Raw genomic sequence first — 14,536 nt, 5'->3', positions numbered from 1 at the left:
GCATTGGGTTCTTCCGTCCTAAGTGCAGGACCCTGCACTTATCCTTATTGAACCTCATCAGATTTCTTTTGGCCCAATCCTCCAATTTGTCTAGGTCCCTCTGTATCCTATCCCTGCCCTCCAGCGTATCTACCACTCCTCCCAGTTTAGTATCATCCGCAAATTTGCTGAGAGTGCAATCCACACCATCCTCCAGATCATTTATGAAGATATTGAACAAAACCGGCCCCAGGACCGACCCCTGGGGCACTCCACTTGACACCGGCTGCCAACTAGACATGGAGCCATTGATCACTACCCGTTGAGCCCGACAATCTAGCCAACTTTCTATGCACCTTATAGTGCATTCATCCAGCCCATACTTCTTTAACTTGCTGACAAGAATACTGTGGGAGACCGTGTCAAAAGCTTTGCTAAAGTCAAGAAACAATACATCCACTGCTTTCCCTTCATCCACAGAACCAGTAATCTCATCATAGAAGGCGATTAGATTAGTCAGGCATGAACTTCCCTTGGTGAATCCATGCTGACTGTTCCTGATCACTTTCCTCTCATGTAAGTGCTTCGGGATTGATTCTTTGAGAACCTGCTCCATGATTTTTCCGGGGACTGAGGTGAGGCTGACTGGCCTGTAGTTCCCAGGATCCTCCTTCTTCCCTTTTTTAAAGATTGGCACTACGTTAGCTTTTTTCCAGTCATCCGGGACTTCCCCCGTTCGCCACGAGTTTTCAAAGATAATGGCCAATGGCTCTGCAATCACAGCCGCCAATTCCTTTAGCACTCTCGGATGCAACTCGTCCGGCCCCATGGACTTGTGCGCGTCCAGCTTTTCTAAATAGTCCCTAACCACCTCTTTCTCCACAGAGGGCTGGCCATCTATTCCCCATGTTGTGATGCCCAGCGCAGCAGTCTGGGAGCTGACCTTGTTAGTGAAGACAGAGGCAAAAAAAAAAAAAAACATGTCTGAATCTGTGGCTATACTACGAGCTAGGAATATTATTCCTAGCTTGTGTGTATGTAACCCATGTGCTTAATAGGGAGATATCTCTTTAGGAGACCCATTCCGGGGGGAGTAGGAGTGAGCTGTGTCTGGGTCATTGTTGCTAGGTAGATTAAGCACTCTATATGCAGAAGCTTCTGGAATTGAGTATGGTAGTTTTGGGAATGCTCCAATAAGTTCCCTGTTGCTAGTGTTGGGAACACTGGGGCATGGCCACTAGGTAACTCGAGGGGATGGAAGACCACGAGTGTCGATGAAGCCCCCTCGCACTAGGCCCCGGTGTCCTTGGCCCCCCTCCTCCTGCCTGGAGGCACTCGCAGCAGCTCTGCGTGCTAGGCCCAAGTGTCCTTGGCCCCCCCGCCTGGAGGCACACACAGCAGTTATGCTAAAAATCTGCAACAGTATGTTGCAGAGTCAGACTGCCTGAAATTAAGCAAGGCCAAACAAAAAAAATATAAAAAAAACAATGCTAAATAAAGCAGCTTTATGTATAGTTTAACAAATAATACAAAGAATCAGGGAACTAGCTGGGAACTAGATTGGCTGGCTATATGAATACTTGGGGCAGCTTGCTATTAAATAAGTATGCTAAAAAAAAAAATGTATAAAAGCCTGTGTAACTTCCTGCTCTGTTGTGCAGGATTTAAGATTTTATTCTCCCTGTACCTTTTTGCAGCTGCAAATAAACTTTTCTGCTTCTCCACCCCGTTGTAATTATTGGGTGTAGCACACCGGGTAACAAACCAACTCAAGCTGTTGTTCAGCCTCTCGGCACTGGGTGCCGGCAACACTAGGGTCAGACTCCATGAGGGGAACAGTCAGGGCAGCTGCTTTACAGAAGGCCCTGTGCTCTGTGTGAGTTGGGAGAAGCTGAGCCCAGGAGCAGAAACAAGCTGTTGTTCCTAACTCTGAATCATTTTGCAGCAGGTTAGTGATATTGTTTACCCTCTAACAGGAAAGCATGGGGCAATGCTAATTATAGCAAGGGGAAATTGGGAAGGAAAAATAATTTCTATTTTAATTGTACGCTTTGAATGTTGTTTTGATTTTAGCCAAATTGTTCTAGTTAAATTGTCTCAACTAGTGCGATTCACCAACTTTTCTTTAAATGAAAGTCATTTATATTTTGCTACTCTTAGTTTTGTATTTTCTTGTAACAGGGTTTTCTTTAACTAGTCTATACACTTTACTGACTGGTTAATCAGTTAGCTGACTGGCTTGGAATGATTTCAGCAGGGGAAGAGTCTGCCTGGATTCCAACTGAAGATTCCTACAAGCAAGTGGAGGGAAGATGTTGTTTTAGACTCAGCAAACTGTATAGATTTGGTGATCAAAGACTCTAACTGAGACTTAGCTGAACAGAACCTAAGCTTTTGGGAATACTCAGTTTCTTCTCGTCGTATTTCTGTGGGGACTGAACTGTTCACATTTTAATTTGTTTTCTTTTTTATGTTTATGTATAACTGTGAAGGTAATGTCTGTGGATTATAAAATAGCCATGTCATGCTGTAAAAATAGATTATTATTTGTTTCTTTATCATAAGATTTTATAAAGTTTTTAAATTAAATTCATTTCTTTAGTTCCTTTTGGGACTTGAATGTGGGGAGGTTGACTCTGTGCAATCCTCGCTGAAAATCCTTAGAGACTGAACTCTGGGTCTCCAGCTATTTTCTATGGGAGTAGTTTTTTATTTTGTTTTTATTTTTTTAAAGCACTGGAGACGGGAAATGAAGTGAACTCTAGCCCATCCAAAGGTAACATATGTATATAGATATATATACATACTTGATTTAGCTTGTTAAGAGCTAGCATGAAAAGACAGAAAAGATTCAAGGTAAGAGAGAAGAATTAAAATGACACTGAAATAAAATAATGAATGGTATAGAAAAATTGGCTCCTATTGCAAATGCCTACTATGGAGTATAATATTGTCATAATAACCTACATTCATACAGTGTGAAAAAGGCTATCCCAGGCCTACGCACCACTTAAGTTGCACTAAAGCCCTATTTTGAGGACCTAACCGGTAAGCACCACAGTGGCACTTTGCACAGGGGTGAGTTACGCCCACAGCTCTTTTGATGCATAAGGATACAGATATCATGGCAACCAGCTAAACTAATAGGACTTGATTCACCAGAGCCTGTGATGTCAGAAAGTTCATCTAGAGGCGAGTTGCAGTTGATTGGTACAGCCAATGAGTGAGATGGTGATGTTCACCAGAGAAGGGGCATGGCGAAATCTTCTGGGGAATGCACTGTCAGCTGGGCTTCTGTGGAGCCAGAGCTACAAATTAAAGTTCTGCTCCAATCATGGAATCCCCCAAGAGGAATCATGGGGCACAGCCTTCATTGCTGTTGCACAATGGTGCAGATTACAAGCGGGTGGGAATCAAGCCTTTTAACTATATCTTTTATGATGGTTTGTGGTGACAAAATATTCTTTTAATCTCTTTCCTATGTATTCATTATTCACTTCAGAATCAGCTCCAAGCTAAGATAAATTTCAACTAAACCTTGAAGTAGAATCCAATTTAGATGTTCCGCTAATTCAGTAAAGCTAATTAACTTGGTTCTGCTTTTTGAATCGGTTTGCTTGAATTTAATGCTTATGGTTGGTAAGCAGATAGATAAAGAGATAAATGGGTCACTGTATTTATGACTACTCATTATTTCCTTTAATATTCATGCTGAATAGTGTAAGTTCTGATTACAATTAAACTGCTTTTATTCCATTTTAGCAGTAATTGACTGAAACAGGCAATTTGTACTTTGATTCTGTCTTTTAAGTAATTGACGATCACAAACCATTTCTTGATAACACATTTAATCATTCAGCTCTTTTTGGATTGTTTAGAAATAGCTTCATGTAGTCTTGTTCAATTTAGTGAGAGTTCCTATAGGATATTCAACAATTTTTCCTCTCCTGGTTGTCCTCTTTCCTCTCTAATTTCTCCTCCAGTGTTTACTTCAGAGGAACTTCCTCATCTCTGTTCTAACTTTTGGGGGGGATTCCACAGGGCTCTGTCTTTAGTCCCCTTCTCTTCTCCATCCACACTTTGTCTCTGGGTAATCACATCCTCAAACACAAATTCAGCTGCCATCTCTATGCTGAGGAGTCTCAGATCTATGTCTCTGCTCCAGACAGGTCTCCTTCTTTCGGAACTAAAATCTCAGGCGGTCATTCTGACATCTTTTCATGGATGTCTAGCCATCAACTCAAGCTCAATATGGCTAAAACAGAGCTCATAATCCCACCTCTCCGCTACCTCCTTTCCTGATTGCTGTGTACAACACCACCATCCTTCCTGTCACTTAGGCGTGTAATCTGGGTGTCATCTTTGACTCAAACCTTTCTCTCTAGATCCTCTAGGATCTTTGGCTATGTCCAAATCTTGAAGATGCTTTCTGCATAGCATTTCTGAGATACTACCTTTTCTGTCCATCCTCACAGCTAAAGCGATCATCCAAGCTACTCACACCATTCCACTTCTCAGTTACTGCAACGTCCTTTTCTCTGGCCTTGACAGATGTAACTGTGTCCTATTCATGTCCATTTAGATGGCTGCTGCAAAGATAATTTCCCTAATCTGTCACGTTAACCAGGTCACCTTCACTTTGCCTCCCTCCACCGGCTCCCCCTTCTCTATTGCATCAAAAAGAAGGTGCTTGTGTTCACTTTAAAGGCCCTTAATGGTCAATCCCCACCCAACCTACCATCTCTCTTTCACTCTCAGGATGTGGACTCCTGCCTCCAATCAACCCATGAAACTAGCCTCCATTGCCCACTTGTTGAATTTTAAACAAGCAACATCATACATTTTGCCCCTCACACTTGAGAAAAGTCCTGTGTAAACATCTGTGAAGCTACCTCATTATTCTGCTTCAAAATGCTCCTCAGAACTCTTTTGTCATGATGCCTATAAAATAACGGTTAGGCCACAGGTGTGCTGAGACCACTGCCTTTTATGCTGACCAACACTGTGCCACTGTTTCCTTGTATGCCCCTTCTGTCTACAGTGTCATCCTTTGTGTTTTGTCTTATACTTAGTCTGTAATCTTTCTGGTGCAGCAACAGTCTTTGTGATCTGTGTTTGTACAGAACTTCGAACAAGGGGGTCCTGATCCATGAGTAGGGCCCATAGGCACTACAATAATACAAACAATTCTTAATAAAACAGTTATTAAAATAAACAAACAAGCAAACACAAAATAACTTAGGGTAAGTTCAGCAAAAGGTTCACTGACTTCTGAGCAAGACTATACTGACTTTACTTGGAGTTTTGAGCAAACCTGGGTTCAGTTGGTGGTGGAATGCTGGAGAAATTGGTAGCTTACTTTGAATGTAAGGTTTGAGTTCCTTTGAGCAACACAAAATAGTACCATGTATCCTTAGCAATATTATTTTATACCATTGACCTTATGAGATAATGGGGACAGATCCTCAGCTAGTTTACATCAGTACAACCTCTTTGAAGTAGGTGGAACTACTGTGATGCTACACCAGCTGAGAATCTGTTCCAGGTTTTTAGTCCTATTTATGGTTTGCTATTATCACCACAGGGTGTTAGATACAATGATAATAATTTAGAACAGTGGTTTTCAACCTGTGGTCCGCAACCAAAGGGGTCTGCATCTCCAGACAAAAATTTTCAGGGGGCTGCAAATGAAAAAAAGATTGAAAACCACTAACAGAACAAAGCTGAGGGTCAGTGGAAGTTCATGGGAGGCTACAAGAAATCTGCAGGTTTGCCCTGATATCACAGTTTCCAAAATCTGTTTTATCAGCCTCATTAATTAATTTCCTACTCTGTTGAGCTACTCCTTTTTTACTGTACTAGATGCACATGAAGCTGAGAGTTTAAAAACATGAAATCATGTAACCTATGGTTCTCATGGCAGCTGTGACCAAAGTTCAGCCTTAGGCAAATTGTCAAAAGGTTGGTCTCCTTTTTGCAGACAGTACGCATCTATAATGTTAGGATCTGCCATTTTTGCATCTGTCCTTGAATTGTGGGTACAATTGCACCATTATGGCAGAGTGAGTCACAAATTGCATTAATAGAAAAGGAGGTTGAGACTTTGGTCTGGCTTAGATATAGGCAAAGGTATCAAAATAAAAAATCTGGGTAAAGATAAAATTGGTTTACATTTTGTTCGTTAGCACATTTTTGTAATGAGCCTAACAAAAATTATATTTGGGGTTTGGGCTGTCACTGTTGATTGGATATACAATTATTTAGGAAGTAATTTCAACCCAGATGCTTAGAAGGGTTCCGATTGGCTGACTGGATGACAGAACTCCAAACCTCTGTCATTGGCGGGATATAGATTACATACAAATATTATAGCATAAAGACATAACAAAAAGACCATTACATATATATTTCTTTATTGAGGAGCTACTCTACTACAGAAAGAAAAGGAGTACTTGTAGCACCTTAGAGACTAACCAATTTATTTGAGCATGAGCTTTCGTGAGCTACACGAAAGCTCATGCTCAAATAAATTGGTTAGTCTCTAAGGTGCTACAAGTACTCCTTTTCTTTTTGCGAATATAGACTAACACGGCTGTTACTCTGAAATCTACTACAGAAAACTTCTTTTAAATCTCTTTGGTTGAGGACTGGGTAGGCTAGCTGCTACCTGTAAAACTTTTCCTATATGGAGGGGAAACCTCAATATTGATACAAAACTGATTATTAATAAAATTATTATAGCTTATTTTTATAATGCTAGGTTGTTATACATGTGTGTGTGTGTTAAATTTCAAGAAATACTTATAAGTATTTTATATACATGGCACTTGGAGAATAATGGTTTCTATATTTATTTTTAAACATCATGTTTTATTAAAAGAAATGTTGAAGCTAATTAAATAAACTTCTAGGAAATCTCTGCTTTCTCTCTATAAACAAGATGGTTGAAGGAGATGAGACAATTCAAGAATAATATCTCCCCCTTGCCCATAGATCTATACTTAACACCTCCAGGTCATATTGCTGAGTCTGGAATGTTTGCTGATTTTTGTCCTTGTATAATGTGTTTAATAGGAGTTTTAATTCTCAGTTATGGGTGAGGCTACTTGTGATTGTTATCTTGGGAACTGTTTGGTTAAAAGGCAGGAGCGTTTTCTCAACAATCCAGATTCGCCATTGTTAAGGAATGTGCAGATGTTCTGTTTAAAGGGACCTCAGAAAGAAGAAACACATAGCACTTGGTTTGACTAAATCTCAGATGCTCCACCTTTTCTCTTCATAAAGAAAAATCTTCATTTTAAACACACACAAAGAATTCTTGAAACATTCTTAAAAACTGGTTCCTTTTATAAACAGTATAAAGTTTTCAAGTAACTTTAAGGAAAGCATTTATAGATATAAATTGTTTTTTTAGAAAATCTTTGTTTAATCCTTAAATGCATAGAAATGGCATATGCTTCTTTGAGATATTCATTTGCAACTGAGTTGTTTTTAAATGCAAGCCCCATAATAACTGCATGATTATATAACTATTGCTATATCAACAGTAAGATGTTTTATAGTAATTACTATAGTAATAATACTATAACTGCTTACTTAATAAAGAAGCCATTGAGTGTAAAATATTGTTATTAATTGGAGAATTAATTTTCTATCTAGCAGTGCTATAGCAAGTTTCTTCCTAAGCTCAAAAAAAGACAAGAACCACCTCTCCAAGAACTGTTAAGGACAAGAGTCAATGCCTTCTTTGAGAACTATTTAAGCTAAAGACTCTCTTTAAGAATCTTGTAAATTTAAAAAGATTTTTTTAAAGCTAAAAGACAAAAAATTATATAAAAACTAAGGGTGTTTGGACTTATTTGAAAAATAATTTCAACTCCTAATAAGCCTTAATAAAACTAAAGGAATAATCAGAAAATAGTCTAAATACAAGAAAGAGTTAGCTTTAAACTTTAAAGATATTCTGAGAGTTCCCTCCACCCTGTTGCATATGCAAATAGTTTGCATATTCATGAGCTGAAAATGCTACCAAGATTTCCATGAAGTCTTAAGCCAAAGGAAAGAGGTCAGCAGACAATATTCCACCTCCAATTAAACTATGAAAGGAGAAGAGTATAAATCTCTGAATTAAGCAAGTAGCAAACTCTGCTCCTGCTCTTTCAAGCAAGCAAACAGCAACAAGAAGACAGAGAAAAAGGAAGCCAATATGCAGCATTCAGAAGAGGCAACCTTTCCAGTATAGCATTGCTTCTGCAACATAATGATATAGCCAAGACTTCAACATCAGGGGTGAAAGATTTCCAGCACACTATAAAACAATTAGTTTTAATTTCTTTCATTTATAATTTAAGATACCTACTGTTTCTTCTCTTAAACACCAACATGGTTTAGACTGAAAAGAAAAGGAGTACTTGTGGCACCTTAGAGACTAACCAATTTATTTGAGCATAAGCTTTCGTGAGCTACAGTTCACTTCATCGGATGCATACTGTGGAAAGTGTAAAAGATCTTTTTATACACACAAAGCATGAAAAAATACCTCCCCCCACCCCACTCTCCTGCTGGTAATAGCTTATCTAAAGTGATCACTCTCCTTACAATGTGTATGATAATCAAGTTGGGCCATTTCCAGCACAAATCCAGGGTTTAACAAGAACGTCTGGGGAGGGGGGGGTAGGAAAAAACAAGGGGAAATAGGTTACCTTGCATAATGACTTAGCCACTCCCAGTCTGTATTTAAGCCTAAATTAATTGTATCCAATTTGCAAATGAATTCCAATTCAGCAGTCTCTCGCTGGAGTCTGGATTTGAAGTTTTTTGTTGTTGTAATATTGCAACTTTCATGCCTGTAATCGCGTGACCAGAGAGATTGAAGTGTTCTCCGACTGGTTTGTGAATGTTATAATTCTTGACATCTGATTTGTGTCCATTTATTCTTTTACGTAGAGACTGCCCAGTTTGACCAGTGTACATGGCAGAGGGGCACTGCTGGCACATCATGGGGATTAGCTCTACCAGGTGCTGCACCCTCCTCTGACGGTGTCTTCACCTGTCCTGTCACACTCTGCATCCCCTCTCGCTCCAGAAACTTCAGCCTCCCCTTCATGTCTTGGCCCTCCAGCCGGGTCACCATACATGTTCCCCTTCCGAGGATGATGTAACAAAGTCTTTCCAGGACAAACTGTGCCAGGCAGTCAGCTGTCCTCTGCCTGACCTGTGCCATGTACCCAGTGCCTGGCAAGGGAACTCAGGCCCGCTCTCTGCTCCGAGTTCCAGGTCAGGGGCCTTCCTGTCAGCCGCCAAGGCCTGCACTGTCTTACCTTGCTGCATTCCCCTGAGCTTTCTCTTACCTTCCTGGCTTCACCAGCCTCCCAACTATTTCCTATCAGGGAGTGACTGCAGCCTACTTCCCTGCAGCTGCAGACACCCCCCTTCCTTCTCCCAATAAGTGACTGAAGACTCCTTCCCTCCAGCCCCTTCTGTTGCCAGCTTCCTGGCTTATATAGGCCCTATGTCTTCCTGCCCAGCTGAGCTTCTTCTAATTAAATCCCTGTTCCAGGTTCTCCTTCTCCAGGCACAGCTTGGGCAGATAATTGGCTATCTTATGCTTTCCCCCTCAAACCTATAACCCTCAGGGGTGTGGATGCCTCCTGTCCTGCACTTGCTGTAATTGGGCACACAGATGATCTCTCTCTTCCTTCACTTCACCCACCAGAAGATATGTTTCCTTGGTCCTCCATAGCGTACCTGAACCTTTTCCTCTGGAAATCCAGGTCTCCTTCTGCTAGTCACAGGGCCTGCTCAGCATCTTCCAGTTTCTCCTGTAGTTATTTTCCTTGTCCCCCCAAAACTCCCCAGCTCCCTTTTCCAAATGGGCTGAGTTCCCACCATTGTCTGATTCTCTTAAGTGTTCATACCTCTGTCTGCTCAGGCATTCTGTGTCCCAAATCATTTTACCGGCTAGTTCCTCCATAGCCACTACAATGTGTGTAGATTGACCAGCTGCCAGGTCCATGGTCATCACTGCCATTTCTACCCTGACAGTCTCCAGCATACTCCAGTATACTGATACATCCTTCTTTTTTATTCTCTCTCTGGGGTCCATATCTTCCCCTTCACTATCCCCTTACTTCTTAAGAGGACAGTGTTTTTCTTTATTTGTTTTTATATGGCCAGCCACATGGCACCTAAAACAAAGTCTTGTCCTTGTCTTTTCAGCAGGCCATGCTTTGCCCTTCTCTAGTCTAGCCACCCCTCCTGGTTAGCCTTCAGCTTGCAGCTCGTATATGGGCATCTCCTTCTTAGGTGCCCCTGCTGACCACAGGTGAAACACTCCCCTGCCTCTCCTGTTCTCCCCACAGGATGGACTCTTTTGGACTTTCTCCTCTTCCAAGTAAGGCTTCTCTCCCCCATCCCAGAGGGGCATTCTTTTTTCAGGTGTCCTCATCGCCCACAGGCTTACCACAGTTTTGGCTGGACCTCTGGCCTCCTGTCTCTGGTACCTCCCTTCCTATCTCACTCCCCACAGTCTCTACTAACTTCTTCCTGCAGAAACTTAAATAAATACAGTTGCTTTTCCACCAGATGTGCCAAATAGTTTTTCAGGTACACCTGGGCCTCTCACATTATCTGCTGGTTCTCCAGCACCGGCCTCAGCAAGGGCTAGATCTGTCCCTGCTGTTTGTCACCTCCCTTCTGCAGGGACAGCAACTCTGGAGTCCTGCCTGGGAGGGTATAAGTGCCCTCTGCAGAAAAGTCTTCCTCATACTGAGGCTCCATTGTCTCTTTCCCTTTTCCTCTTTTTCTATTATGGCTTTTTGCCTTGTATCGGATGACTACATTATGCAGTCCTTTATCATCCACCACTGTCTCTTAAGCTCCCCTTGTATCAGGGAAACTGTTTGCCCACATTCTCCACCAATTGTCATGCGTTTAACTCATTGCAGGTGGCACCCCCTTCTGGCCATTCTGGGGATTAGCTCTACCAGGTGTTGCACCCTCCTCTTGCAGTGTCTTCACCCACCCTGTCTCACCCTATGGCCCCTCTCTCTCCAGGAACTGCAGCCTCCTCTTTGTGACTCAGCCCTCCGGCCAGGTAACCATACATGTTCCCCTTCCGGTAGTGATGTAACAAAGTCTTTCCCAAATAAACTGTCTCAGGCAGTTTGCTGTTCTCTGCCACATCCCCAGTGGCTGGTAGGGGAACACAAGTCCACCCTCTGCTCTGAGTTTCAGGTCAGGGGCCTCAATTCAGAAGCCAAGGCCTGCACTGTCCTACCTTGCTGCTTTCCCCTGAGCCTTCTCCCACCTTCCGGGCTTCCCCTCTCTCTGAGTTCACCAGCCTCCCAACTCTCCTCTCTCAGGGAGTGACTACATCCTACTTCCCTATAACACCAGAAACCCCTTCTTTCTCTCAGGGCATGATTGAAGAGTCCTTCCCTCCAGCCCCTTCTGTTGCCAGCTTCCTGGCTGATATAGGCCCTGGCTCTTCCTGTCCAGCTGAGTCTCTTCTTATTGAATCCCTGCTCTCTGTCTCTTTCTCCAGATGCAGCCTGAGCATTTAATTGGCCATCTTAACTCTCCCACGCCTTGTGTGTGAAGGACACCTCACCACATCATCTATAAACTGATTTAGTGATCTATGATACAATAAAACGGATGTGTCTGGCTCAGCAAGACAGGGTGCTGGAGTCCCAAGCTGGCAGGGAAAGCAGGATCAGAAGTAGTCTTGGAACATCAGTTGGCAACCCCAAAGGAGTTTCTGTAAACCAACCCATCACACACATCATTATAATCTACTCAGAATCTATACATAACTCAATTGAAAATAATATTTCACCTCTTATTTGTATTCATTTTGTTTTTTAAATTAGAAAAACAGAACATAAAGACAAATCTAAAATGGACTCACCCATTCTGAGGTAAGGCAAAAATGGTCCATAAAGTTCCCACTAACCTAAATGGTAGGAACATTTGCTTAAGTCTTGATGAGTAGATAGTTAACTGAGTTCAGCAGCCGGGAAGATCACAGTTAATCAGCTCTGACTTCACTAGTAGTTACCCAGGAGTTAATATGAGTATCTTACATTTTAACCACTTGCGTTTCCCTGGGTATACAGTAAGATAGGTATGACAAATGTGAAGTTTTGCTCTTAGTCTATCACTATGCAATATTGAAAATGGCACACACGCTTTGCTGTATACAAATAATAATGTCCTGACTTAAATAACAAAATGTTAAGGAGATCACAGAATACTAAAAAGGAAATCTGTATCCAGGAAATATTTTATAAAATGGTATAAACTCTTAGCAACCGTGTCTGCTTTAAAAAAGTCCTGAGATTTGAGTCAGTGATTCCTTAAATAGTAAGTACTACTTGTAGACTTCCAGTGAAATTGATTTAAATCATCCACAACCATTACAAACATACACATTTTATCATGAAAGTACTGATTAGTGATTAGGGAGGTCACATACTAAACTTATGCTGATAAGGCTGAATCTGACACAAAAAAGAACAGTAATGTAAAATCCCCACAGATAATATACCTCATTTTCTGTTAAAAAACTCAGCTAAGCATATATTCCAATCTCAACAAAACTTTTTTCAAAGTCATATTAACTTTGAAAATTAGAAATCAGTTCAATCCCAAGGCAAGGTGTAGACACCAAATTAAACACAAGCCCATTTACACATCAGTTTTCCCTGTTTCCCTTTTTGTTGTTGTTGCTACATTCTGAAGATGCATATGTCGGAATCAGAATTTTCTTCCAGAGTCTAGCAGTGGGGAGCCTATGAGCGAATCAGCTTTGCCTCACCACTAGCTGTGACTATAGTCTGTGTGAATTAAATGGAGGCATTTAAAAGAATGTCGCTAGCTAAGGAGGCATACCACAAATTGTACAAAGGACAATTTAGAACTTGAGAATGGATGAAGACATGGAGATATCAGTGAAACATTCAGAAGCTAAATCTTCATTTTCCACTTGTTTGAACTTGAGGCTTATTAGCTTTTCCTCTCCTCCATCTGTTTGATAGGGCACATTATTAATTGACAATAGTTAGCTGGTTTATTTTTGTCCTAAATTACTTACAATTGTCAATAGTAATAACAGAGGTGTGATGACTCTATTTTTAAAACATTCAGACAGATATAGCATTGTCTTGCTTTCCTTCCCCACACAAGTCTCTCAGTGGCTTCACAATTGCAGAGTTTGGAGTATACAGGGAATGTCATGTCCATCGGGTAATAATTATGAAATAACATGTCACTTATGAGGGAGCTTGTCTTCACTTTCCCCCTCTTCTCTTTGTAAAATCCCAGTAGAGGTTGATATTTTAAAAACCTATTTAGCAGAGTTAGATATTCCTAGGATTTCTTTCTCCTAACTGACTCCTACTAATTAGTCTTACACAGCTCCCTCAAAGCAGGCTAGGACAGCAAAAGGAAGCTGCACAGCTGAATTAAACAGTTGTAGGACCCATACTGTTGAACATATTCATAAATGATCTGGAAAAAGGGTTAAACAGTGAGATGGGAAAATTTGCAGATGATACAAAATGACTCAGGATAGTTAAGTCCAAAGCAGACTGTGAAGAGTTACAAAGGGATATCACAAAACTGGGTGACTGGGCAATAAAATGGCAGATGAAATTCAATATTGATAAATACAGAATAATGCACATTGGAAAACATAATCCCAACTTTACCTATAAAATGATGGTGTCTAAATTAGCTGTTACCACTCAAGAATGAGATCTTGGAGTTACTGTGGATAGTTCTCTGAAAACATCGATTCAATGTGCAGCAACAGTCAAAAAAGCTAACAGAATGTTGGGAATCATTAGGAAAGGGATAGATAATGAGACAGAAAGTATAAAATTATCTATATAAATCCATTGTATGCCCACATCTTGAATACTGTGTATAGATCTGGTTACCCCATCTCAAAAAAAAGTATATTGGAATTGGAAAAGTACAGAAAAGGACAACAGAAATGACTGGGGTATGGGACAGTTTTTATGTGAGGAGAGATTAATAAGACTGGGACTTTTCAGCTTCGAAAAGAGGTGACTAAGGGAAATATGATAAAGGTCTAAAATCATGACTGGATTGAGAAAGTACATAAGGAAGTATTATTTACTCCTTCTCATAACACAAGGACTAGGGGATCACCAAATGAAATTAATAGGCATCAGGTTTAAAACAAAAGGAAGTATTTCTTCACACAGCACACAGTCAACCTGTGGAACTCTTTGCCAGAGGATGTTGTGAAGGCCAAGACTATAGCAGAGTTCAAAAAAGAACTAGATAAATTCAAGGAAGATATTAGCCAGGATAGACAGGGATGGTGTCCCTAGCCTCTGTTTGCCAGAAGCTGGGAATGGGTAACTGGGGATGGATGACTTTGAATGAAAAGGGAGAAAAAAAACAGTTAAAGATAAGAAATGTTGACATTAAAGAATCATCATGTTTTTATTATAGAATGATAATCAACCCCTTGAATTGCATCCGGAAATAATACCCCCTCCTCACCACATAATGATATTGTGAA

General features: G+C 40.9%; 1 long non-coding RNA gene across 2 annotated transcripts in view; it reads left to right on the top strand.

The window, feature by feature from the left end:
• The first annotated feature begins 1,196 nt into the window (after positions 1 to 1,196).
• The window catches only part of LOC142070635 (uncharacterized), a 59,000-nt gene continuing 45,660 nt past the window's right edge, over positions 1,197 to 14,536 (top strand). For both annotated transcript variants that reach the window (XR_012666568.1, XR_012666567.1), the window contains exon 1: positions 1,197 to 1,927. This is a non-coding gene — a long non-coding RNA (uncharacterized LOC142070635). The remainder of the gene's footprint in view (positions 1,928 to 14,536) is intronic.

Source organism: Caretta caretta, chromosome 1 (genome assembly GCF_965140235.1).
Source record: "Caretta caretta isolate rCarCar2 chromosome 1, rCarCar1.hap1, whole genome shotgun sequence".
Taxonomy (NCBI): domain Eukaryota; kingdom Metazoa; phylum Chordata; order Testudines; family Cheloniidae; genus Caretta; species Caretta caretta.
This window is presented reverse-complemented; position numbering and strand designations above follow the sequence as displayed.